Below are 25,607 nucleotides of genomic sequence, written 5' to 3'. Positions count from 1 at the left end.
GGGAAGTATGAATGAAATTCTGACTTTATCTGACATACTTTTACTGTTAGTGGCTTTGCTTCACTGCCATTCATAAATCCTTTCCTGTGGCTTCATGGGATAGTAAAGTGTCCATCGGATGTACATAGGAAATAGTAGGTCATTCGGGTGCTTTTCGCAATAGGCGAATAACAGTACGCAAAAAATGTTGTAGGTTTGCCAACAATAGGTTCGCCTACAACATTTTTGGTGTACTGTTATTTGCATACTACAGTATATGGTAGGGAGGTATTTGATTTCGGACCTAGAGATGGTCTAAAAATTATAAATAGTGCTTTTCCATGTAAAACACCCACCAATATGGGTGGTTGCTAGTAGATGTCTCTATGTTTGTCCCTTTTTTTCTCCCATTTAATGTAAGACTATAGAATTTTTAACCTGATTTATTTTCTGTCAGGTGAAAATCATACATCAGTCGGCTTATAACGTACTGTATGAGCAACAATAATAGTGGTGCTTGCCTAACAAAGTGCCACTAATAAACAGTCATTTCAGGAAAGATACGGCTCTCAGCTTCCAGTAGAGAGGTCATTGAAAACAGTGAATTATGCAGTCCAATTTGAATATTGAAAATTCAGTGTTTTGTAATCCACTGTGCTGATTATGTAAGAGGACTTGATCATTTATGAGCTTGACAGCTCTTGTCGTTAATGTACCCAGTCACTGCAAGGACATAAAAAAAAAAAAAAAAAAAAAATTACTGCATGGATGTAAAATGACAACCTTAAGTCATCTGTGGTATTAAGCACAATTAGGCCATAAATAATTTGAGTAAACATGCCTAATCGTGTTTTACAGGATGAGAGTGTTTGAATAAGAATAAAGCTGCCAGCTCAGGCACATACGAGTCAGGAGGAACCTTCCAAACAGCTGCAGTGTGTCCTGTGTTTTAGCTTTTCCCACCTGCACTGTCTGTAATAAAGAGCTGATGTGAGTGAGACGGTGACTAGAGAGAAATCTCTCAGGACTGCTCTTATGCAATGCATACAAACAGTAAATGGCCAATGAAGACCTAAGAACAATTTTAATATCTTGTTGTGGTTGTTTTATGGGGAGATCTGCATAAAAAGTCTTAAAAAATGTCTACTGTTGTGTTCTCCAGTACAATTTAGAAATAATTTCTATAAATTATAATAAGTAAACATTATATAACAAATAAAATGAATTAGTTCATCAAGATACTGGGTTTTCATGGATCTTTTGACTGAGACAACAGTTCTGCTTAGTCGTGATAGTTTTATGGAGAGATCTGCGTAAAGATTCTTTAAAAATGTGTACTGTTGTGTTTAAATCATAAGAATTTTAAACTTATGAGGTTCTGACAAACAAGTGATAGGCCTGCATATGGTCATTCATTCATTCATTCATTCATTCATTCACAAATAAATAAATAATTAATAAATGTTCATAATTTCTATTTAAATAATGAGAATTATATAAATTAAATAACAAATCAAATTAAATAGTTCTTCAAGACCCTGCGTTTTCATTGATTTTCGGAATGAGATCAAGAATAAAGCTGGCAGTTTAATTAATTATTGAAAGGAAAAAACACAAACTAAGTAGGATTGTGAGAAAGAGAGGCCAACATTGATTTTCCAAGTGCCTCAGTTTCCCTCTGGCGTGTAGCATACTCTCAGAGCTTTAGGCGCAGAAAATATGCACTCGGAGCCCAAAGGATAAGGGCAGGGAAGAGGTTCTCAGTCAGGCATGGAGCAAAATGCCGTGATGTGGAAACAGGGAAAAAGAAAAAGAGAAATGAGTGCTAGAAAGACAGAGAGTGAAATAGAACACCTGCTGGGCTCCGGTTTTCAATTACTTCTTATAAGATTTAAATTTAATAAGGTTAATTAGACACTATAATTAGTTAAACTGCTTTTAGTGAAACTCACAGCTGCTAACTTGCAAAAACATCCAAATTCAAGGTGCTGTGTTGTGGGAGGCATTTTGCACCTTGATTAGAGGAAGTCACCATACGAACAAATTATTATACTTAGTGTTGGTATACTTAGAAGTGGATGCAAGTAAATTACCAGTTGAATTTTCTTTGATTAGAAATTTAAACTAACCTCATATCATCGTTCCATATGCTAGTGTGCTTGTTAGGGAGCTTACATTTGTTATTGTAAACTAAAAATAGAACTATTAAACGTTTGCGGAAATTTAAATAAAGCTGAAACAAAATGTAAATATTAGATGACATTTTTTTTTTTATTGAAGTACTACAATGACTTAAAACTTAAAGATAAATATAAAGATAAACGGAAATGTGAAAAAACTAAAACTAATAAAAATGGCAAAAGCACATAACACAATTACTAAACCTTAAACTAAAGTTAAAATGAAAAATAATTATAAAAATAAAAGCTAATTCAAAATATAAAATAAATGCTATAATAGTTTATAAATAATACTAAAACTACTTACAATTAATCATGGAGCTACATAAGTGACTGATTTATTGAACTTTACATAGCAACTTAATGTGTTACAACAAGTGTTCTGCTTGAGAAAATACTTATTTAGATTATAATTTGATGTTAGAATGTTGCTAAGCTAACAGGACAATCCACTAATAAGCTTTTAAAAAAACAAAATAAAGAATGAAATGTTTATTTACAATTACGATTACATTTCTCTCTTTCTCCATCTCGGGTCTTATCACAATGCAGTTTGAGATCATCTACAGTATGTGAATGATTCATGAGTTGCTGCCTTAGATTCTTATAATTTTTTAATAGGTCTTATAATTAAGCTTGCTTGTATTTCGAACAGAAAAAGAGTGTAAACCTTGTTTAACTATGAACAGAAATCCAGTATAAATCGTATAGGAAAACCATTAAAATATGTAAAATTATACTTTAAAAAAGTCTGTTGTCAAACAAATCTATGTGTCTGCTGAAAGTTTTTGCCTTTTTGCTGCCTCTATATTAACTGACGCAAACGCTTGTAAATACAAATTTACCTTAAGGGTCAAAACAGTGTATTTTTATGTGGCACTTCAAAGTGAAAAACATTGTGTCTGGCTTTGACTTGTTTGATTTCAGGGACCTCATTGTTAACAAAAAAACACATCTTTGACCAGTTCAGTGTTATGCTGTGTGCTACGATTAGAGAGAGATCACTTTGACTTTGCAACACTTTTTACAGCAGAAATCATTTCTATAGGCATTTACATATCAAACTTGTATTTATGACATATTACTTTTGCATTCACTTCATGTTAAAGATCATAGTAAAGGAAACACATTTATTTAATAGCAAGTTATTTCAATGGTAAGATTTTGTAGTTCCCTATCAGTCGGTTACTCTCGGCGTACGTCGTGACCGACGAATAGGAATCTCGCTAGAGAGGTCAATCTACTTCGAGTGAAACTAAACGAGCCAATGCACATTGACGTGCAATCATTTGCATCAGCTGCTCAGCCACGCAGCGCGGGTATATAATGAGCGGGTATAGAATGGCAGCGAGAGAGACAGCGCACAACAGGTGTACATTCCTGTCTGTGTTCGCTGTGACTTTTCCACTGTGTGCTTCAGCACCAAGGAGAGCAGTCCCTAAAAGAGCTTACACGGGTAGAGCGCGTCTTTTTAAAGATGTCTCCTGTGTGTTTCTGGATGCGGTAGTTACCTGGGATCGCGGGATGGTCACGAACGCTGCATTGCGTGTCTTGGCATTGAACATGCTGAGGCAGCATTTGTGGATGAGTCATGTACCCATTGTTGGAAGATGACCATCTCGGAGCTTCGGTCGAGACTCTCGTTCCTGCAAAGGGGCTCCTCAGAGGGTTACTTCAGGCACTGGTGTGGGTGACCTGAGGATTACAATGAGCGCGCTTCCTTAGGGAGACCAACCCCCTAGGAACCCTCATCCCTCTCATGCTCCGCAGCCAGTAGAGCCGCCAACGGATCGTGCAGGACCATCCACGAGGTGTGTACCAGTCGTTTCCTTCGGCGCTCCCCATGATGAACAGATGTCGATCGCTGCATTGGAGGGTGGGTCAGACTTCTCTGCGGATGACGATTCGGGCCCGAGTCCCGGAGATGATGGCCATGCTTTCCCGGGCTGCCAACAGGATCGGGCTCGTGTGGAACCCTCCACCGTGTCCCAAGCCCTCGAGGCTGGATGATTGGTATCTCGGGGTGGCGTGTGCTGGTTCTCAGCAACCCACCCCAGTGCCTTTCTTCCCGGAGGTGCATGAGGTAACGGGGGCATGGACGGCACCTTTTACTGCCAGAAACCGCCCCAGTGGCTCCTCCTCCCTCACCACCCATGATGGCGGGGCGGATAAGGGTTACATGCGTATCCCACCAGTGGAGCGGGCCGTTGCTATGCAACTGTGCCCTAACTCCACTTGTCGCGGAGAACTGTGTCTCCCTTCCCGGGCCTGTAAGTACTCGTCGGACCTAACCGGCTGGGCTTACAAGGCCTGTGGGGAAGCCGCCTCTGCCATACATGCCATGGCGTTGTTGCAGGTACTCTGAAGGACCTGCACAAGGGTGGTCATGATCCACAAGTTCTCCAAGAACTTCGTGCCGCAGCGGACCTCGCGCTTCGTGCAACGAAGGTCACTGCGCGGTCAGTGGGTCGTGCGATGTCCACAATGGTGGTCCAGGAACGCCATCCCTGGCTGACCTTTGTTCCCTTTTATCTGTGTTCCACTGCTGGCCTTAAAACCAGCGGTACCCAAATTTTCAATAAAAGAGCAGTTTCTTCCATGTCTGCTATGCTGGTGGACCAGCATATATTGTCTTTTAGGTGCTAATACGATTCCAGCAAGACCACAAAACTTGTGTATGTGTCAAAAGTCTGTAAAGTCACTGTTATGGTGATTAGTGTTTCATTATGAGACTTTTAGTTGGGCACTTGGCCCTTGCCTTTCATTGAATTATTTATTTTTCAGCAGTTGTTGAAAGAGCATGCTATCACTATTGACTACAATATTTGTTCCTGACGGCTTCACCAGCTCTGTCATGCTGGTTTATGCTGGATTTTTCAGCAGGGTTATCAGTTTCAATGTTTTCATCCTACCGTCTAGAGCAGTGTTTCTCAGTTGGTGAGTTTCAAGCCAAAAATGGGTTGCAAGTCTGATTGCAGCCAGCAGGGAAAAACAATAGTAAATGCAAATATATAATGCAACTAATCATGTAACCGATCATAGGGCTGGCAAATTAGCCATATACCAGACAGGCTCCCTTGCAGTAGATGGTTTGTGTTGACCACAAAGTGTTTTGTGTTATGAATTATTGGTTTCCAAGACCACGACATTGTTGAATTTCAAGATAGTTAGTCAATTTCCCATTTTGTTTGACCTACAGTATGCAGTGACAATTTCAGTGTATGATTTTATAGACATTTTGGTTTTCTTTTATATATGATAAACCTTTTGGTAACACTTTATTTTACAGTGTCCTTGTTACATGTTACATGTAGTTACTATATTAATTACTATAAACTGTGCATAATTACATGCAACTAACCCTAAACCGAACCCTAAAGTAAGTATATGTAGTTAATTATTATTACTCAGTACTTAAATGTATAATTTCACTGTAACATGGACACCTTAAAATAAAGTATAACCAACTTTTTTTTGGTACTCTGTTGGATCTTCATTTGATATCCAATGTAAAATCTGGACTTTCCTTAATCAGTCTGAAAACTGTCAGATTTAGAAACATTAAACAACTGTAGCCCAAGGGATAACTTGGGAAATTTTCTGAAATCATCTTCAATAATTCCCACCACAGAGGGAAATTTTATTAAGCATTCACATACAGTATAAATACTGTCCACAAATGGTTCTAAATTTAATTGGGGCTTAACTGACATGTGAAATAGACCACGATCCAAAATACATAGCCAGCAGGTGACAATACCACCCAATGCAGCAACACAATAAAACACAAAGATATTTAAGAAATGTGAAATTGACTCAGTTTTTGCTCGGGTGAGATTTGATTGCTCTCAACTTAAACCATTATCCCTCTGTGGCTGCAGAGCGGCCTTATATGATCACAGTACTGCAGGCTCTATTTCATCTTATAGGATTACAGTGACAAATGTTAGCCTGCAGAGAAATGCAAGGTGGTCACAATACCTTTGTGCTATTCTAACATTCAACAAAAGGGCCGGCCACTCTGAGCACTGCAAATCAATGTGGTTTTACCCCCCTCCCATGAAACCGTATTGAACTGAACAATTGGTGACTTCAAACCTCCTTCCAACTGTCTTCCTCCTCTTTTCCGTCTCAACAACGTCAGTTTCACCAATGTTAGCTTTCAGTCTTTTCTTTGTGGTGCCCTAATCCTCTCTTTGTGACCGTTATCATGTTTGTATTTCCGATATAATGGGAAGAAGCTCTGCTGTCTTGGGGGATTGACACTTCAATTGTGATCCTCATGCCTTGTTTACTGCAAGACTGAATGTGTAAAATGAATTCCTGTCGAAAACAGAGTAAGAGGAAAGAAAGAAGGCAAATTCCAGGTATTGAATATGCTTAAATTCAAGTTAGAGCTTTGTTCGCTTGTGTTTACCTCTGAGCCTAAATGACAGGTTTCAGCGGCTCAAAAAAACTCAAACCTTGACTGTATGGTATGTTGCCTGTTTACAGTGTCATATACATCCTTTCTTGAATGACTAAATTCTATCCAATTCTACTATTTTGCTAAATGCAATGTGGCATAAAGCTGGGACCGAGATGGGTCTTACACATGTTGCTCAGTTGGGTCCCGCCTAGTTGCAAGTGCAATCCTATATGAAATCCATATGGGCAATTAGCCTATGGCCATTATGGAACCCGCTGACAATCCTATAATAGGCCCATATTTCAGCCCATTTCATACCCATTATAAACACCCACGTCAACTCGATAACTTTATTTAGCGGTCATTTAAACACTACGTTCCGATTCATCAAAAGGAATGAAGTCATTCCAATTGAAACAAAAGGTGTCCATGTAACTACTGAAAGGAATGCCACTACAGTACTGTCCTTATGAGTGAGATATTGAATCAATCATTCATTGAATCGTCCTTTTAAAAACAATGATTCATTTAAGAATGAAATACCACTATGTGGTCTCGATCTTTTTTCATTGGTGGAGCAAAAAATAACTAAAGAAAACTAAGAAAAAGCAATGTTACACTTTCAATCGTGCTGTCTTGCTTGTGTAATATTTCTTACACACACACAAACACAGACAAGATTGTTTGTCTTTATTATTAACTTCTGTTGTTTTTATATCAGGTTAATGATTTTTTCTATATACCAGAAAGTATGTACTAACCCGACCCTAACAGAAATGTCTCGGTTACGTATGTAACCCTCGTTCCCTGAGGAGGGAACGGAGACATTATGTCAGTGACTGACGAATGGGGTTTCGCTTAGAAAACCTATCACCTTCGAGTTCTTACAAAACGAGCCAATGGCAAGGAAATGCCATGGGTCTGCGAAATTTGCATAGCGTAACTCCTCCCCACCTTGTGGGTATATAAGGAAGTACGCATGCAGTTATGCTTTCCTGCTGAGGAGCTGATACTGAACTCAGGCGGTTCCAGCGGTACAGTGTAAGTGGCAGGGAGACGTAATGTATTTGTTCCCTCCTCAGGGAACGAGGGTTACACACGTAACTGAGACATTCCCTTTCGTTCAGTCACTCCGAGTTGCGTCAGTGACTGACGAATGGGGTTCCCAGTCTAATCACGCCACCTCTGCTGTCTTCCAGTGCCCTGCGTAAGTCTGAGCTCCCTGTCGTGAGACTAGCATGGATGAAGGACTCCTATTTAACACAGGAATACCAAGGTACACTGGGAAGCATATCTCAGTGGAAATATGCAACACAATACCTGCCCGAAGGTAGGACTTAGAATACACATATGACCTGCGAGCGGGCTGCATATGGAGAACACTGAGATGTCCAGCCCGCAGGGGGGGTTTCAACCCCAGGGGTGGCAAGGTGGCTTGCCAAGGGAAAGAAACACACTCAAAGAGGCTTGCAGTGGAAATACACATGTGGGGGTCGCCTAAGGGGGGGAATCATGCACATGGAGGCACCTAGCCAACACGAAAGCTGCCGGAGGCATAACTCTGGCGTTGACGTCAACAGTGCTGGAGGAACTCAGGGCTTCCCTGAGAAACTCACCTGAGGAGAATATCGCACATATCCAGTCCGAGGAGTGGAATGGTGAGCAAGCGAAGACACCTGAGCAGATCCTAGTTACCGGCTAGTTGAAGCGAGTACACGAGAGGACACTGGTTCCACTCGGAGATTGTAGAATCTCGCGAATGTGTTAGCTGTCGCCCGCTCTGCAGATGTCTGTTTGTGGAGTGTGCCCGAACCCCAAGGAGGCATGGTCGACCTTGCTGCTGGTATGCCAAAGCAATGGTGTCCACTATCTAGTGAGACAACCTTTGCTTGAAGAGAGCCTTTCCCTTCAGCTTCCCACCATAACAGACAAAGAGCTGATCTGAGGTCATGAAACACTGCGTTCTGTCTACGTAAGCATGGAGGGCGCGCACTCGACAGAGCAGTGCCAAGGCTAGGTCTGCCTCCTCCAAAGGCAGTGCTTGCAGGTTCACCACCTGATCTTGAAAGGGAGTGGTGGGAACCTTGGGCACGTATCCAGGCCGGGGTCTCAGGATCACGTGAGAATTAGCTGGCCCGAATTCTATTCTATTCTATTCCGAATTCTATTGTCGGTTCAACCGAAAATGCCTGCAGGTCCCCTACCCTCTTGATGGAGGCCAATGCAACCAGGAGTGCTGTCTTCATAGACAGGAACTTAAGCTCAACTGATTGCAAGGCTCAAAGGGAGCTCTCTGCAGGGCAGATAAGACCACTGCGAGGTCCAAAGAGGGTACGAGGGGAGCGCAAGGAGGATTTAATCTCCTTGCTCCCCTCAGGAACCTGATGACCAGTCGAGCTGACCTATTGTTTTCTAGTCCAGGAGGTCGTGGTAGGCTGAGATAGCGGCCACGTAAACCTTGAGGTTGGAAGGAGACAGCCTTCGTTCCAACCCTTCTTGGAGGAAGGAGAGCACTGACCCGATCTGGCATTTTCTGGGGTCTTCTCGGCAAGAAGAGCACCAGGTGACGAAGAGGTTCCATTTTAACGCACAGGCGTGTCGAGTTGACAAGGCCCTAGCGGAAATGATGGTAGCCACCACCTGTGGTGGTAGGGTACTCAAACCTGCCTGAGGGTGCCAGAGGGTTTCCCGTCTCTGAGAAAGGAGGTCCTTCCTCAGAAGAATTGGCCAGGGAGGTGCTGTCGCGAGGAGTGCTAGTTCGGAGAACCAGGTCACGGGTGGGCCAGTGGGGGATGCAACCAAAATGACCTGCTCCTCGTCCTCCCTAATCTTGCACAAAGTCTGTGCAATAGAAAGAGTCGTGGGAGGCTAACAGATCTACCTGTGCATCGTCGAACTGTTCCCAAATCAGCTGAACCGACTGGAGATGGAATCTCCATTCCCCAGGGAGGGGCTTAGACTGTGAGAGCTCGTCGGCTGCACGGTTCAGTTCTCCCAGAATATGAACGGCACGAAGCGACCTCAGATGCTTCTGACTCCATATGAGGAGAAGGTGGGCGAGTTGCGACATACGGCGGGAGCGTAGACCGCCTTGTCGGTTGATGTACACTACTGTGGCCGTGTTGTCTGTCCGGACTAGTACTTGTTGGCCCTTGAGCAACGCCAGGAAGCGGTGCAGAGCGAACCGTACTGCCAGCAACTTGAGGCAATTGACATGCAGGAGGCGCTGGGGTCCTGTCCAGGAGCCCGCGGCAGCATGTCCATTGCACATGGCACCCCAACCCGTGGCAGAGGCATCTGTTGATACAACAATGTGCCTGGAAACTCGTTCTAAGGGTACTCCGCCCCGTAGAAAGCTGAGGTTTGACCACGGGAAGAAGGTCTGACGGCCGAGTGACTGGTTCCCCGGAGCGTGCCCTATTGCCATGACCATCTCGGGACTCAATCTGAAGCGGTCTCATATGAAGCAGTCCGAGCGGTGTGGCCATATTCCCCAGGAGCCTCTGAAATAACTTCAGTGGAACCGCATTCTTGCCCTCGAATTGTCTCAGGCAAGTCAGCAGTGACTGCGTGCGCGCGCTCGTAAGCTGCGCGTACATGGCGACCGAGTTGATTTCCATACCGAGAAAAGATATCCTCTACACGGGGGAGAGTTTGCTCTTTTCCCTGTTGACCCCGAAGCCCCAAGCGGGCTAGGTGCCGGAGCACTAGGTCCCTGTGTTCGCAAACCTGTCTCGAGAGTGAGCTAGAGTCAGCCAGTCGTCGAGATAGTTCAGGATGCGAACCCCGTGTTGCTGTAGTGGCACAAGGGCTGCCTCGACGACTTTAGTGAAGACGCGAGGAGACAGGGCTAACCCGAATGGGAGAACTGTGTACTGGTATGCCTGCCCCTCGAAAGCAAACCGTAGGAATGGTCTGTGTCGAGGAAGAATGGAGACATGAAAGTATGTGTCCTTCAGGTCGATCGCTGCAAACCAATCCTGGGGCTGAATGCATTCGAAAATGCGTTTGGCCATTAACATCTTGAACGGAAGCCTGTGAAGGGATCGGTTCAAGATGCGCAGGTCCAGGATTGGCCGTAACCCACCGGTCTTCTACGGTACAATGTAGGGGCTGTAGAACCCGGACTTCATTTTGGCTGGAGGGACAATCTCGACCGCACCTTTTGCCAGTAAGGTAGTGACCTTTGCACGCATGACAGGGGCATTGCCACCGACCATAGTGTAGCGGACTCCCCGGAAGCGGTGAGGAGATCGTGCGAACTGAGTCGCATAGCCGAGCCTGACCGTTCTTGCGACCCAGCAGGACAGGTTGGGAAGCTCTAGCCAGGCTCCCAAGGACTGAATCAGCGGGGTCATGGGAACCACAGACGTACCCTCGGTGGGGCAGCGAGGCAGAAAGACCGGACGGGACGTGGGAGGCGGAGCGTCCCGGTGTGGGGGCACGGTCATAAGCCGCGTCCTGACAGAGGAGACCAGGGAAGGACATGCGTTCCACTCTGCCTGCTGCTCTGCCCAGGGTTCTGGCGACAGAGAGGGACGAGAGTGGCGAGGCTCGTAAGCTGCGCACACTGCCATCCGTGCGCTCTGGGGGCTCAGTGATGGGGGATGGTCAGTTCTGTCTTTAACCACATTAGGGGGCCGCTGGCCGGAAGGAGTGGCCCTGCTACCACCTCCTCTATAGAACTGAAGCCCATTTCTGAGCTGTCCGCTTCAGGAGCGCCGCTTTGCCTGGCGTTCAGCGGGCTGCGGGGCTGGAGCGGACTGGGGCTCCGTTCTGCGACTACCTCCACGGCGCGGCCCGGGTGGATGCTGCTGCGGGGGCTGAGCGGGAGGGGCAGGAGTCCCAGAAGGGTGCCCTTGGCGGCAAACAGACTGAGGCAACTGTGCCGGCGGCTGGATGGAGGCAGCAGCTGACCACCGGGTCAGCATATGTTTAATGGCATCAGTCTGTTTCTGGGCAGCCGAGAACTGTTGGGCGAAGTCCTCGACCGCGCTGCTGAAAAGGCCAGCCTGGGATATAGGAGAGTCGAGGAAACGGGTTTGCTCAGACTCTCTCATATCGGCCATGTTGAGCCATAGGTGTCTCTCCCGGACCACTGCTGTGGACATCACCTGACCAAGGGAGCGTGCGGTCACCTTCATCGCCCGGAGAGCGAGGTCGGTGGTGGCAAGCAGCTCATCGAAGAGCGCTTAGTCAGCTCTACCCTCGTGCATGTCCCTGAGCATCCTGGCCTGGTAGACCTGAAGGATGTCCATGGCATGCAGTGAGGTGGCGGCTTGCCCCACTGCTCTTTATGATTTCGCCACCAGGGTAGACGAAAACCTACAGGCCTTGGAGGGGTGCTTAGGATCGCCACACCACGTTGAAGCACTCTGAGGACACAGTTGCATCGCAACAGAGCGTTCAACCGGGGGAATCCCAGTGTACCCTTTAGCCGCGGCCCTGTCAAGGGTAGAAAAGGCGGAGGAGGTCACGGAACGATCACAGGAAGACAACGGGGACTTCCAGGATCTCGTGACCTCCTCATGAACCTCTGGGAAGAAAGGAACTGGGGGGGGGGGGGGGGGGGGGGGTGCACTGACGGGTGTCAGCGCGTGCAGCCCCCAAGAACCAATCATCCAACTGCGAGCGCTCAGGACAGGGTGGAGGGTTCCACTCTAGTCCGATGCTCGCGGTGGCCCGGGAAAGCATGGCTGCCCCGAAGACTCCAGCCCACTTTGCGATGCGGTGATCGACATCGCCTCATCATCTGGAGCCCCGAATGAGACATGGGGAACGTCCGTATACGGCCCCACGATCGCACTCGGAAGACTCACGGGTTGCGGTGCGCAAGAGGGGGGTGTGGACTGAGGAAGCATCGCCGGGGAGTTGTTCCACACCGTAACCCTCAGGTCACCCAAGTATCGCCTCTCGTGGAGGGGATAGATTAGGGTGTGGCAGAGGGGACTCTACCTCTATTGAGGTCACGGAGTCTTGACCGCAGCACCGCGATGGTCATGTTCCTACAGTAAGAACATGATTCATCCACGCTCGTGCCCATCAGATGGCAAGACGGAACGACCGCACCCAGAAGTATACGGGCGAGACATCTTGAAAAAGACATGCCACGTGTAAGCTCTTTTGTGAGAGGAAAACTCAGAAGCTGTGCTGAAGCGCCCAGGGAGAAACACACACACTGTTGCAGACCACTGCACAGATCAGCAGGCAGGAATGTGGAACTCGCTGGATAACGGCGTCACACCAACACAGACTGGAGAGCTGCTCGTCTCGAAGAATACTCAAAGATGACACTCAGAGAACAGGCTTGCAGGAGTGAAGAGGACCTCTTGGCTCCAAAGCAAAAACATAACTGCATGTTGCCAGCGTACTTCCTTATATACCCACGAGGTGGGGCGGAGTTACGCTATGCAAATTCCGCAGACCCATGGCATTTCCTTGCCATTGGCTCATTTTGTAAGAACTCGAAGGTGATAGGCTTTCTAAGCGAAACCCCATTCGTCAGTCACTGTGCACATAATTAGATCGAAACATGAGGATTAGTGAGGACACATAAAATGTCCTTGAAAATAGGTTATCATGACATTTTACTATTAGTGAGGACCTTTGGCCCTCTCAAGTATAGTCAACCCTTTTACATGTGAATGAATGAAAATGGCATCACCATGTTCTCAAAGGAAAAAAGCAATGGTCACAAGAGGACTTATTGGTGAATGAAGAACATCGAGTCAAGGTCATGGCATGAGGCGTGTGATAACTCTGCATGATTCTCATTCTCAAAGTCAGCAGAATAACGGCATTAATGTTTTTCAGTGCCAAAGCTGGCATGAAGTAAATAAATAAATAAAGTCCCTGAATTCCAAATGCCATCTCCCCTAATGCTCACAGGCACTGCTGTTAAATCCTTTTCCCTTGGTCAACATTGACTGACATTGAACATTGAACATTGGCTCGTTAGTACAAATCAAAATCTTAGGGGACGGATCGTTTTTGAGGTTTTGGCAAGGACTGGCGTGCAGCTGACAGCTTCGTTTTGGGAAACCAATGGACGAGCACTCTTTGGTCCTCTGTGAAATTCATGTTGTCACATTATCTGAATCAAACTCCTTTTGGAATGAAGCATTTACCATGTGACTGATGCATGTATGAGTGTGTGCTACACCAAAAAGTGGTTTGAATATCTTTTGTGTGTGTCTGTGCTCGGCAGCTCAAAGGGACTGAAAGGACTGCATTTGTGTGCGTGACATTTTGTGCCTCTCCCATGTGTGCATATTAATGACACGTGGTATTTCTGAAGCCCAATAAAATATGCCCCTTGATGGCGTTGTGCGGATAGTGTGGGACGTGGCGGGGGGTTCGGAGGGAGAATGGGTTTCAAAGGCGACCTGCCTCTTGTTTGGTCTGGGAGAACAAGTACAGTGTGTGTGCCTTGAATAGCAGCAGACATCAGTGTGGATTAAACTCACTGAAAATACAGAGCCTATAAGAGTTTCAACCGTTTTTTTTATTTTTATTCTGAACAATAGTTTGAAAACCACCTGGAGTCTTTTTTTTCCTTTTTTTTTTTGCATTCTTTTGGGTTTGCAATCAGGATTTTCAGTCTCTTTGTAGTTGAGAATACATTCTGTGGCAAAGTATTCATTTGTTTATCAGAGGAATGTATTATTAGATGTTCACTGATGTTTTGCAAGATTTAGATTCATGTTTTGATTTAATTTGAGCAATACAACCTCATTTTCACATACATTTATATTTTAGAAGGGTTTGCCCTCTTTGAAATTTGTAAACATTTTCATAAAGTCATTTTATAGCTCTTTTCACTTAAATGAAAAAAAAAGAAAAGAAAAAAAAAGGTGGGAAATAGACAAAGAAGGACACATATATGGATGAATGGGTGAATGAATGGATAGATGGTTGGATGGACAGTGATGGATAAACGGATAGGTGGATGGATGGACAGATGGATGAATGGACGGACGATGGATGGATTCAATTCATTTCAATTCACAAATATTGGAATAGCTCTTTTCACAATACACATAGTTTCAAAGCAGCTTTACAGAAAATGCACGTGATTACATTACAGTTTAGAGTGATCTGTTGTCAGAGGTGACCGTGTCCAAGTTAAGAATTTCAGAAATGTACATATAAATCGCGCATTTAGCTAACAATGTACTAATTTAAATAATGTATTAAGTTAAGGCAGAAAACAATGAGCTCATTGAAGTAATGGATACATGTTGTTAACAAATGATTAGGATATATAGAAAATTTTGCATTGGTGCAAGTTGATTCAGAGTTTGCTTTATCTGAGGTCCTCGCAGGAGTTGGTGCTGTCTCTTCAGAGGTGTTGGGTCATCTGAAGTCTTCGCAGGAGTTGGGTCGTCTCTTCACATGTGGCTGGATCCAAACTTGAGCTGACATACTCTCTTGTTACCTCGGGATGGGCATCCTGAGATAAAACAGAAAAGCAAATGGAAAATAATTAGTGTTGCTGCCGTAACATTAAGCAAAGATAATCATGTGCAATTGATCTGAAATAACTGGAGTACCAGATTGTAAGATACATTATGTGAATGCTTGGCTAAAGAGATGTGTCTTTAATCTAGATTTAAACTGAGAGAGTGAGTCTGAGCCCCGAACATTATCAGGAAGGCTATTCCAGTGTTTAGGAGCCAAATGTGAAAATGCTCTCCCTCCTTGGACTTATGCCAGGTACTACCAGAAGCCCAGAGTTTTGTGATCTTAAAGAGCGTGATGGATTGTAGGGTGATAGAAGTAAGTTGGACACAAGTAGTGATATCAAAGCAATCCTTTTTTTTATTGAAAATTATGGGGGATATGTTCACGCGCCATAAAAAGAGAAAATATTGGTTTATAAAATTGGTATAAAGAAGAAAATCGAGGATTAACTTTAAAAAATCAACTTTAAAAGGATGGACGAATGGGCGGATAAATGGATGGATAAAAAGATGAAAAAATTGATGGACACATGAAGAGAGAGAGAGCTGTTGTACCTCTGATCACAGGCACCTGTTAGTGAAAGAATCCTAATAGCAGCTGTTCTTGAAGGACTCTCTCTCTCTCACACACACACACACACACTAAACAAACACACAGCAGGCACGCCACTTCTCCCTCGAACACTCTATTCATTGATGCTTTTGCTTTTGACACTCATCCCTCTGCCATTTGTCTGAGATCATTAGGAGTGAGCCTTCTTCACTGTATTAAAGGTACTCACTTATCCATCTCACCGCGAGGAGGAGCGGGAGTCTGTCTCCAGAGGTACACACACAAGAGGCCGAGATGCCTTTTGAGGTCTCACGTTCTCTTTAAGCTGCTAATAGAGCTAATTTAGCTTTTATGGGACTTTGTTGGAGGTGTTATCGAACGGCTCGCTTTATCTACAATTTAAACTTAGCAGGTTAACGAATCTGAAAGCGAGCCATCTTTAGAAGAGGGAGACAGAAAGAGAAGGGCACACGGAGGCTAAATATGTTGCAATTAGCAAACCTGTTTTTTTTTTTTTTTTTTATCTTTCTCATTCTTTATTGTAGCCATGATACCTGAGACACCATATGGAGCTGATCTCCTCACATCTCTACTCTTAGATTCTTTTCTGGCGCTCCCGTCAGATGTACCCGTACGTCCCTGCAGAAATGGCATTAATTGCTTCAGTGTATAAAGTAATTATCTCAGGTAATTAAGACCCTGTATAGAATAAGAGCAAGAGGACCGTCCGCATTCCCAGGAGTGAATGAGAGCTGAATTTCTTTCTTTCATGTGTATTAATTGAAAGGCAAGGGGACCTGGGCTCAGAAAAACTCCTGGGCAATGAGACATGCGGGGACTTTGGGGCTTTGGGGCACTTTTACAAGCGGACACAGTAATTGTGCGTCTGAAGCCTTTTATGTCATTTGCTGTGCGTGTGGGGTTCATAACAATCTGTAATCACAGGAGGCTTTTGAGAATGTAATTGAAAATCTGCAAAGCGAGCCTCTCACCTGTATTAAATTGAAATCCAAGGCCTCGGTCACCATCAATACCTTCATTATTCATTTTCTACCGTATAGAACGATTTATAATTGCTGCACTCACAGTCATTCAGTCTATTAACTGTTCAATCCTGTTCTTTGTTCATAGATAAAGTTTTTTGGGGGGGGGAGGGGGGGGGGGGGGGGGGTAATTTACTAAAAGACTATTCAGACAAGGCAAACACAACAGGAGCTGTTCATATAATCTCAATGAGAAATTTCTTCAGTGTTTTGACATGTACCATCATGCGTATGAATGCTACGGCTTGACAAAGATTTTACAGTCTGTTGATATCTGTCGCTAACACGGCCTGAATGTGAAGCAGTTGTCCTACTGCCGGCAGATCAAACAACAATCTGGTAAGAGCATTTTGCCAACAAAATGGTCGTTCACGATTAGAGTGCACAAATAGCTCAGATGATTCATAATTAATGAACATCTCAGTACCAATTCATGAAGCATTGACAGCAAAACATTCAATGGACATGCAATAAAATTAGCCTCTTTTGACTGATTTTATTCGCAGGACAGGCTGAGAAACCAAATAATCTTATAAAATAAACATGTATGACTTTCTTTCTTCTGCAAAAGAAAAGAAGATATTTTAAAGAATTTTGTATTATTTTTTGCATACAGTATACAATTAAAGCTTATGGCGAAAATATTGGTTGTCCGAAACAACATTGGACCCCCTTTGACTAATTATATGGAGAAAAAACAACACATTAAAAATAAAAATAAACATAGCATTTTTCAAAATATCTTATCTAAGAAAGTCATGAAAGACTGAATTGAAGATGAATAAATTATGACAGAATTTAAAATTCTGGGTGAATTATCCCTGTACGATAGTAATAAGTTACAAAAGGGACCGTTTACATGAGAGAAACACCTGAGTCATCTTTCTTTGTCATTGACAAACAAGGGTTTGTCGATGGTTTAAGAGTCACTGAACACACTGGCTCCCTTGACAGGACACTGCATTTGCCTAGAAAACTGTCTCACAATAGAGGCTATCTCTCTACAGAAAACCATAAAGCACACACATTAGAGCGAGAATACGTCATTGCTGAGTCCGTCCTAACCAAAGCCCTGCTGTCTCCGGGGAGACCACTGCAATGCCATGTCTCTCGGTATGACATTGACTTCTATAATAGGTGTTTATCCACTTAGAGCTGTCTCTGGCCAAAACAAAAGTCTCATAAGCTTTCGATTAACTGTAATTATTTTCTGTACCCCTGAGATATGTTGCGGACGAGGCCTTCTCTTGAACAACCATGGGGTGCAGAGCTCATTCAAAGCAGGGCACTGCAATGACTTTTAATTGACAATGACGGCACTTTCCATGAATAGGGTACACGTTGGTGTCCCATTACTTTTTTTGGAAGCATAAATCAGATTTATTTATTTATTCATATATTATGAATTAAAATGTTTTTGATTTGCATACCAACTCACTTAATTATGAAAAACAATGTGTATTTATAGTAATATGGCAAGAGAAGTAGATAATCTTCAATTTCCTCTTCAAATGTTAATCAATCACCAATGTTTGCACAAATTGAAGTGTTAACAATGTAAATATTCACTACACTTCAGTTAAAGGCACAGTGTGTAAGTTGTGGTATGAAGCAGGGTGGGGCCGAGAGAGCAGAATGACACACCGGCCTCGAGTCCCATGGAGGAGCTCCGGAAGGATATAAGAAGGAATAATGGCAGTGAAGGGTGAGAGAGGACCAGGACTGGGACATTTTACTTTGCGGTTTTTATTAGGCTTATATGCCATAGTTGCCTGCTGACACTTCTTGTTATGTTGTTTATGTCTATTACATGTAAATTTACGTTTACCATTTGTTGGATCCCGTCTCCTTCTTCCCCGAACTTGCACTTTGTTACAGTTACATTTGATCACGTAAATTCACATTGTTTTATCTCATGAAATAACCATGAGTGCTGAATTACTACAGGTCACTTTATTTGACTTATTAAAATTGTGGGGTAACACAGCTCTGTATTACCTGGTCAAAACAATCATACTAAAATGCATTTGAGTGTGTTGAAAGTTATGTTATGTTAACATTACTCTTGTAAAATATATTGTATGGTGGTGAAAATGCTGTATTACTTTAATAAAATAAAGCTCTTTCTGATTTTTGATATGTTAGCCACTTGACAAAATAGTGTGGTCTCTGAGGCAGGGTAACATGGTACTCGCGGTAAATAAAGAAAATGAGAGATTTAACAATAAGACTAACCGTGTTGAGCTATATAACAATGAATAGTTTTCTGTCGATAAAGGTATCCAAACCGTTGCTTAACTATCTATTAAAACACATATGGCCCTATTTTAACGAACTGAAACGCAAGTGTCAAGAGCAAAGCGCAAGTAACTTTGTGGGCGGGTCTTGGGCGCTGTTGCTATTTTCCCGGCGGGATAAATGCCTCTTGCGCCCGGCGCAAATCTAAAAGGGGTTGGTCTGAAGTAGCTTCATTATTCATAGGTGTGGTTTGGGCGTAACGTGAAATAAACCAATCAGAGCGACATCTCACATTCCCTTTAAGAGCAGGCGCGCTTGTTCTAAAGCGGATTCCTATTATAACGGCCGATTTGCCAGGCGCGCGCCAGGAGCGGTTCACAGCCGAGGAGACCAACGTTCTCGTCAGGGAAATTGGGGATGGAGAAACCCACCCAACTTAACTTTGGTTAAACAGGCGTATGATAAGTTGGGTAAATGTGTAAGCTAGATGTATGCTTTTATAATAAATTGTCTGTCTGTCCATCTATCTGTCTGTCTATCTATCTATCTATCTATCTATCTATCTATCTATCTATCTATCTATCTATCTATCTATCTATCTATCTATCTATCGTAATAATGTATGATTTGCAAAAATGAAAACTGCTGCTTCTGTGTAGATGAGAGAATCAAAGTGCGCGTTGTGCACACGCTACATTGATTATGGCCAAGCATGCGCCCTTAAAATAGCATATGAATAAAATGCGCAACGCGCCACTGACTTTAAATTTTTTTTTCCTGGTTAGTGGCGCAATTGTTTTCTAAACCTGCTAAAATAGCATGAAGGAACGTTTGCGCCGGAACACGCCTCCTCTTTGCGCTGAACCGCCCTGGGGAGCGCAAGTGTATTTCCTAACTTACCGACGTGCGTCTGTGGAGGGAAAAATCCGCTTTGCGCGGGTGCAAAATAGTAATGATACATGCGTCGGTGTACAAAGTCAATTGCGCTGGGTGCAAGATAGGGCCCATAATATATTAAAGCGTCTTTGGTGTTTACATGGTTTCTACGGAAGAAAACCAGAAATCGGATATCGGAAATCGGATAGGGTAATGCGGATACGACGTCATTGGCAGGCGACGCAATGACACGGGCCATTACACTGCAAAATAGTTGGAAACATTTGGGATAATGTAAGTACACAATTGAACAAAATACTAACACTGTTCTAGTGGTTTTTGGATATCTTAATGCAAAAAATCTTTTGCATTAAAAAAAAAGCTTCTTTTTTTTTTCAGAAATACTTTTTATTTAGCAAGGATGCATTAAATTGATCAAACATGACAGTGAAGACTTGATGTTACAAAATATTATAAAAAAAATAATAATAATAAAAAAATGCTGTTCTTTTGAGCGTTTTATAAATCACAAAATCCTGAAAAAAAATGTATCATGGTTTTTATAAAAATATTAAGCAACAGCCAAACAGCAGTTTTTCCAGCATTGATAATAATTAGAAATGTTTCTTGAGCACCAAATCAGCATACTGTCACAGACTGCATTTCCCATCACATCCGTATGTGTTAATTAATCCGTATTTAATTTAAGCTCCTGAGGATATCCAACATTTTCTTTTTCTTATTTTTTATTACTATTTTTATTTATTTATTAATTCATAGTATTATGCTGAAAGAACATTTGCATAATAATTTTCAAATTTAGTCAGTTCCAGTTAAGGTACACCGCACATTTGAATTCTACTTCATAAAAAAGATTCAGCTCAGCTGTGGTGGTGCTTTATTACCAGGAAATGTGGATGCCTACATCTGAATGAAGTCACTAGCAGCAGAGTGCTCATGATAAATGGTGCTACGTCTTTCCTTCACAATGCAAAAAGAAGTACTCCCATCAAACAAGAATCAATCAAGTCATTAAATCTCTAAATAAAATAGAGCCTGCCATCAATGACATGCTTTTAAAAACACCCCCATATGATGCAAGCATGTAAAACTTTACGAGCCTGTTTACTATTCCCTAGGTGTGGTAATTGTGGAAACTCAAAGAGGAAGATGAGAAGAGGCATTATAGTTTACTGCCACTGCAATATGCAAAATTGTGCGTGCAGGACGGCAACATAAGTGAAGAGCCACAAATTTGTTTAGCCTATTGGCATGTCTGTGGTGCTGTTCCACACACACACACACACACACACACACACACACACACACACACACACACACACACACACACACACACACACACACACAGAGAGAGAGAGAGAGAGAGAGAGAGAGAGAGAGAGAGAGAGAGAGAGAGAGAGAGAGAGAGAGAGAGAGAGAGAGAGAGAGAGAGAGAGAGAGAGAGGTCAAGTGTCAACATTTCTGGTGTCGTTACTTAGTGGACTTTCTGTAACTGTGAGTCCTTAATGATGTTTACATTATAGTTCTCAAGCTCACAGAGATATCTCCACATATATTACAAACCAACAAAACACACAAAAAAATATAGATTTCAGTATTCACACTTCTTTCTGATTAATTGAGCTTGTTGTATGAGTCAGTAAAAAAAAAAAAAAAGTAGCCTATTCACCTCCTTCGATGTTCAACAACACTGAAACACTGAGGATAATGAATGAGTAAATAAATGTATTTACTTAATTTTTTATTTTAATGTTTGTTTTTAATCTATTCCCATTTATCTTTGCTTTTGCTTGCTTGCCAAATCAGATACTCCTTCAGGATTTCCCTGTATTTGACTGAATCCTCCCTCTTCCATCACAAGCCTCTGAGGGCCTGTAGATGAGAAGCATTTGCACAGCATGATGCCGCCGCCGCCGCCACCACCAAGCTTCATGGTGAGAATTGTGTGTTTCTGATGATGCTTTACTCTGATAGCTCAGTTTTGGTCTCATCAGACCACAGAACCTTCTTCCAGATGGCTTCAGAGTCTCCCACATGCCTTATGGCAAACTGAAGCCAAGATGTCATTTGACATTTTTTTAACAGTGACTTTTTCTTTGTCACTCTCCCATAAAGCTCTGGCTGTTCAAGCACCCGGGCAATAGTTGTTTGAACAGTCTGTCTAATCTCACTAAAGCTTGTAACTCATTTAACCACAAATTATACTTAGTTTTTTGTACTTGTATACTATATGTTTTTTGTTTTGTTTTTTTTACCCAACAACAATAGATCAAAAGAGTACATTTATTGCTCAGAGCTTCCAGAGATAAATAGCACAGACACTGAACAAAGATAACATTTTCTAGTGTGCATGTGTGAAGTGCCTGCGATCGCACACTAAGTGTTGCTAATATGCTAAGTGTTTGCATCAAAACTAAGTGTTTGCATAAAAAAAATTGTTACAATCAATTGAACAACCTTGACTACACATATATTATTCCCATTTAATTAATAATATTACTTTTAAACCATTTGCTGCACCAACAATGATTTAGGTTGGTCATATCCCTGCTGAAAATCCAGCATGAATGCCATGTTGGTCAAGGCTGGTTTATGCTTGTTAGATCTGGTATAGTGCAGGTCCTATGGAGTTAATATTGTGCTATAATTAAACAAACAAATCCAGCATTTTGCAAACAAACTCGATCTGCTTTGCAAAGGAAAACTCGACTCCCAGACAAACAGAAAGCAATGTGCATGTACAAAGGTCAATTTGCGTGAAAATGCAGTGGAGTATAACAAATATGTATTGTGTTTTACAAATATAAATCAATGAGAACCATCCTACATCCAACAAACCATCCTACAAATTGTATGTAACCTTTGAACAAATACCAAATCTAGTGCATACAAATGCATATCTGTCTGTTCTGATTGTGAGACACTTGGCTTTTTATGAGATCTCTCGGCTCGATTTTCTCACAAATGTGTCCAGGCAGATTTTCTCAGCAACTTCCTCTTCTAAAACAGTAGATGGCTCTAAACTAGGGGATTAATTTAGCGCTAGTCTCCCGGGAGAAGCACTGATTTGAAACTTGCCTTTGCCTACAGCTGAGGAAAATGACCGGTGAACAGGTGTGTTTCTGTCCCAAATTTTTTTCTATAATTAACCTTTTTAAGGTTTTCTTTTGCAAAATGTTTATTACATATCTAGACAGATTAGCAGAAAGGCAACATATGATGGCAGAGCTTTCAGTTTATAGATTCCCCTATCCTAGAGAGAGTGAATTGCTACTAAGTGCTAATGTGGATTTCTGTCTAGATATGCAATAAACATTTTACAAAAGAAAACCTTAAAAAGGTTAATTACCGTATTTTCCGCACTATAAGGCGCACTTAAAAGCCTTTATTTTTTTCAAAAAACGACAGTGCGCCTTATAATCCGGAGCGCCTTATATATGGATCTGGCACCTTATATTAATGTCTGTAAAACAACCGCTGACTTAAACCTTGTTTATACTTTCGCCTGGCACCGGAGCGCGAGCCTCCGCTGACTGTGCGCGCACCTCCCCAAACAGACAAGGTATTTATACTTGACGCTACTGTTTTGTTTTAGACTGAACACCAGACCATACAACTGATTTAGACGCGCAAACTGGGTGCCGGCGGTGTGATGAGATGTACTAATATCCGTCTGCTCGGGCAGATTCGGCTCAAAGTCGTGCATCTTCGGATGCGGAGGCGCGCGCGCTGTCACATTGACGTAATGTTTCCGCGCGCGCGCCTCCGCATCCGAAGATGCACGACTTTGAGCCGAATCTGCCCGAGCAGACGGATATTAGTTTTTTTATTACCTTCGCGCTCATGCGGACGCGTCGAGTATAAACAAGGTTTTACAGCTCAGCCACTTATTTTTTCCTTTTTTTTTGCAAGTGGTAGATCTTGGTTTATATTTGGACTTTGGATGTGATCTTAGGCTTGAAAAGGTTGGTGACCACTGCATAACGCAAACCCAGTCAAACGTTTGACTGCAGTATCTTCTATTCTATGCGCCTTATAATCCGGTGCGCCCTATATATGAAAACAGTTCTAAAATAGGCCATTCATTGAAGGTGCACCTTATAATCCGGTGCGCCTTATAGTGCGGAAAATACGGTATAGATAAAGTAAGACAGAAACACACCTGTTCACCGGTCATTTTCCTCAGCTGTAGGCAAAGACAAGTTTCAAATCAGTGCTTCTAAGGGAGACTAGCACTAAATGAATCCCCTAGTTTAGAGCCATCTACTGTTTTAGAAGAGGAAGTTGCTCAACTGCATTTGTGAGAATGGGCCCTATTTTAACGGTCTGAAACGCAAGTATCAAGCGCGAAACGCAAGTAACTTAGTGGGCGGGTCTTGGGCGCTGTTGCTATTATACCGGCGGGATAAATGACTCTTGCACCCGATGCAAATCCAAAATGGGTTGGTCTGAAGTAGCTTCATTATTCATAGGTGTGGTTTGGGCGTAACGTGAAATAAACCAATCAGAGCGATATCTCACATTCCCTTTAAGAGCAGGCACGCTTGTTCTATAGCGGATTGCTATTATAACGGCGGATTTGTAATAATCTATTGTAATAATGTATGATTTGCAAAAATGGAAACTGCTTCTGTGTAGATGAGAGAATCAAAGTGCATGCGTGTTATGCACACGCTACATTGATTATGGCCAAGCATGCGCCCTTAAAATAGCATTTGAATAACATGCGCAACGCGCCTCTGACTTTAGACTAGGTTTTTCTTGGTCAGTGGCGGAATTGTTTTCTAAACCTGCAAAATAGCATGAGGGAACGTTTGCGCCGGAACACGTCTCCTCTTTGCGCTGAACCGCCCCGGGGAGCGCAAGTTTATTTCCTAGTTTACCGACGTGCGTCTGTGGAGGGAAAAGTCCGCTGTGCGCGGGTGCAAAATAGGAATGATACATGCGTCAGTGTACAAAGTCAATTGCGCTGGGTGCAAGATAGGGCCCAAAATCTGCCTGAGAGATCTCATAAAAAGCCAAGTATCTCACAATCAGAACAGACAGATACGCATTTGTATGCACAAGATTTGGTATTTGTTCAAAGGTTACATGCAATTTGTAGGATGGTTTGTATTTATTTGTGAAATTTATATTTGTAAAACACAATACATATTTGTTACTCCACTGCATTTTTGCTCAAATTGACCTTTGTACTTGCACATTGCTTTCTGTTTGTTTGCGAGTCGAGTTTTCCTTTGCAAAGCAGATTGAGTTTGTTTGCAAAATGCTGGATTTGTTTGTTTAATCATGGCACAATATTAACTCCATACCTGGTCTACCAGCATGCACAACATACCTTATACTGTTGACCAGCAAACCAGCAAATAGCATCCTGTGGATATTTATTCTAAATTAGATATATCACTTTGCAGATGCCATTTCACTTTGGCATTAAGAGTGTTGATTAGGGGCAATAAAAAGCCAAATTAAGTCCACTGTGCTGTCAATGCTGTTAAACAACAAAACATGAAAATGTCCAGAAGAGTAAACACAAAGCAGTCTATATATAAGATATTATAAAGTGTTACCGCTTAATCGAGGTTCATTTTGCCAGAGAAACTGATGAGTTCATACTTTTAATTATAATAATAATAAATACATTTGTTACATTTATATAGCGCTTTTCTGGGTACTCAAAGCGCTTTACATGGAAGGAGGAATCTCCTCAACCACCACCAATGTGCAGCATCCACCTGGATGATGCGATGGCAGCCATATTGCGCCAGAACGCCCACCACACACCAGCTTATTGGTGGAGAGGAGACAGTGATGAAGCCAGCCAGTATATAGGATGATTAGGAGGCC

At 42.8% G+C, this 25,607-nt stretch overlaps 1 long non-coding RNA gene across 1 annotated transcript in view; it reads right to left on the bottom strand.

The window, feature by feature from the left end:
• Positions 1–14,439: 14,439 nt before the first annotated feature.
• The window catches only part of LOC309489045, a 35,342-nt gene continuing 24,174 nt past the window's right edge, over positions 14,440–25,607 (bottom strand). The window contains exon 3 of the long non-coding RNA XR_014202325.1: positions 14,440–15,019. This is a non-coding gene — a long non-coding RNA (uncharacterized lncRNA). The remainder of the gene's footprint in view (positions 15,020–25,607) is intronic.

The sequence above is a fragment of the Leuciscus leuciscus genome (assembly GCF_965113295.1).
Source record: "Leuciscus leuciscus genome assembly, chromosome: 24".
Taxonomy (NCBI): domain Eukaryota; kingdom Metazoa; phylum Chordata; class Actinopteri; order Cypriniformes; family Leuciscidae; genus Leuciscus; species Leuciscus leuciscus.
This window is presented reverse-complemented; position numbering and strand designations above follow the sequence as displayed.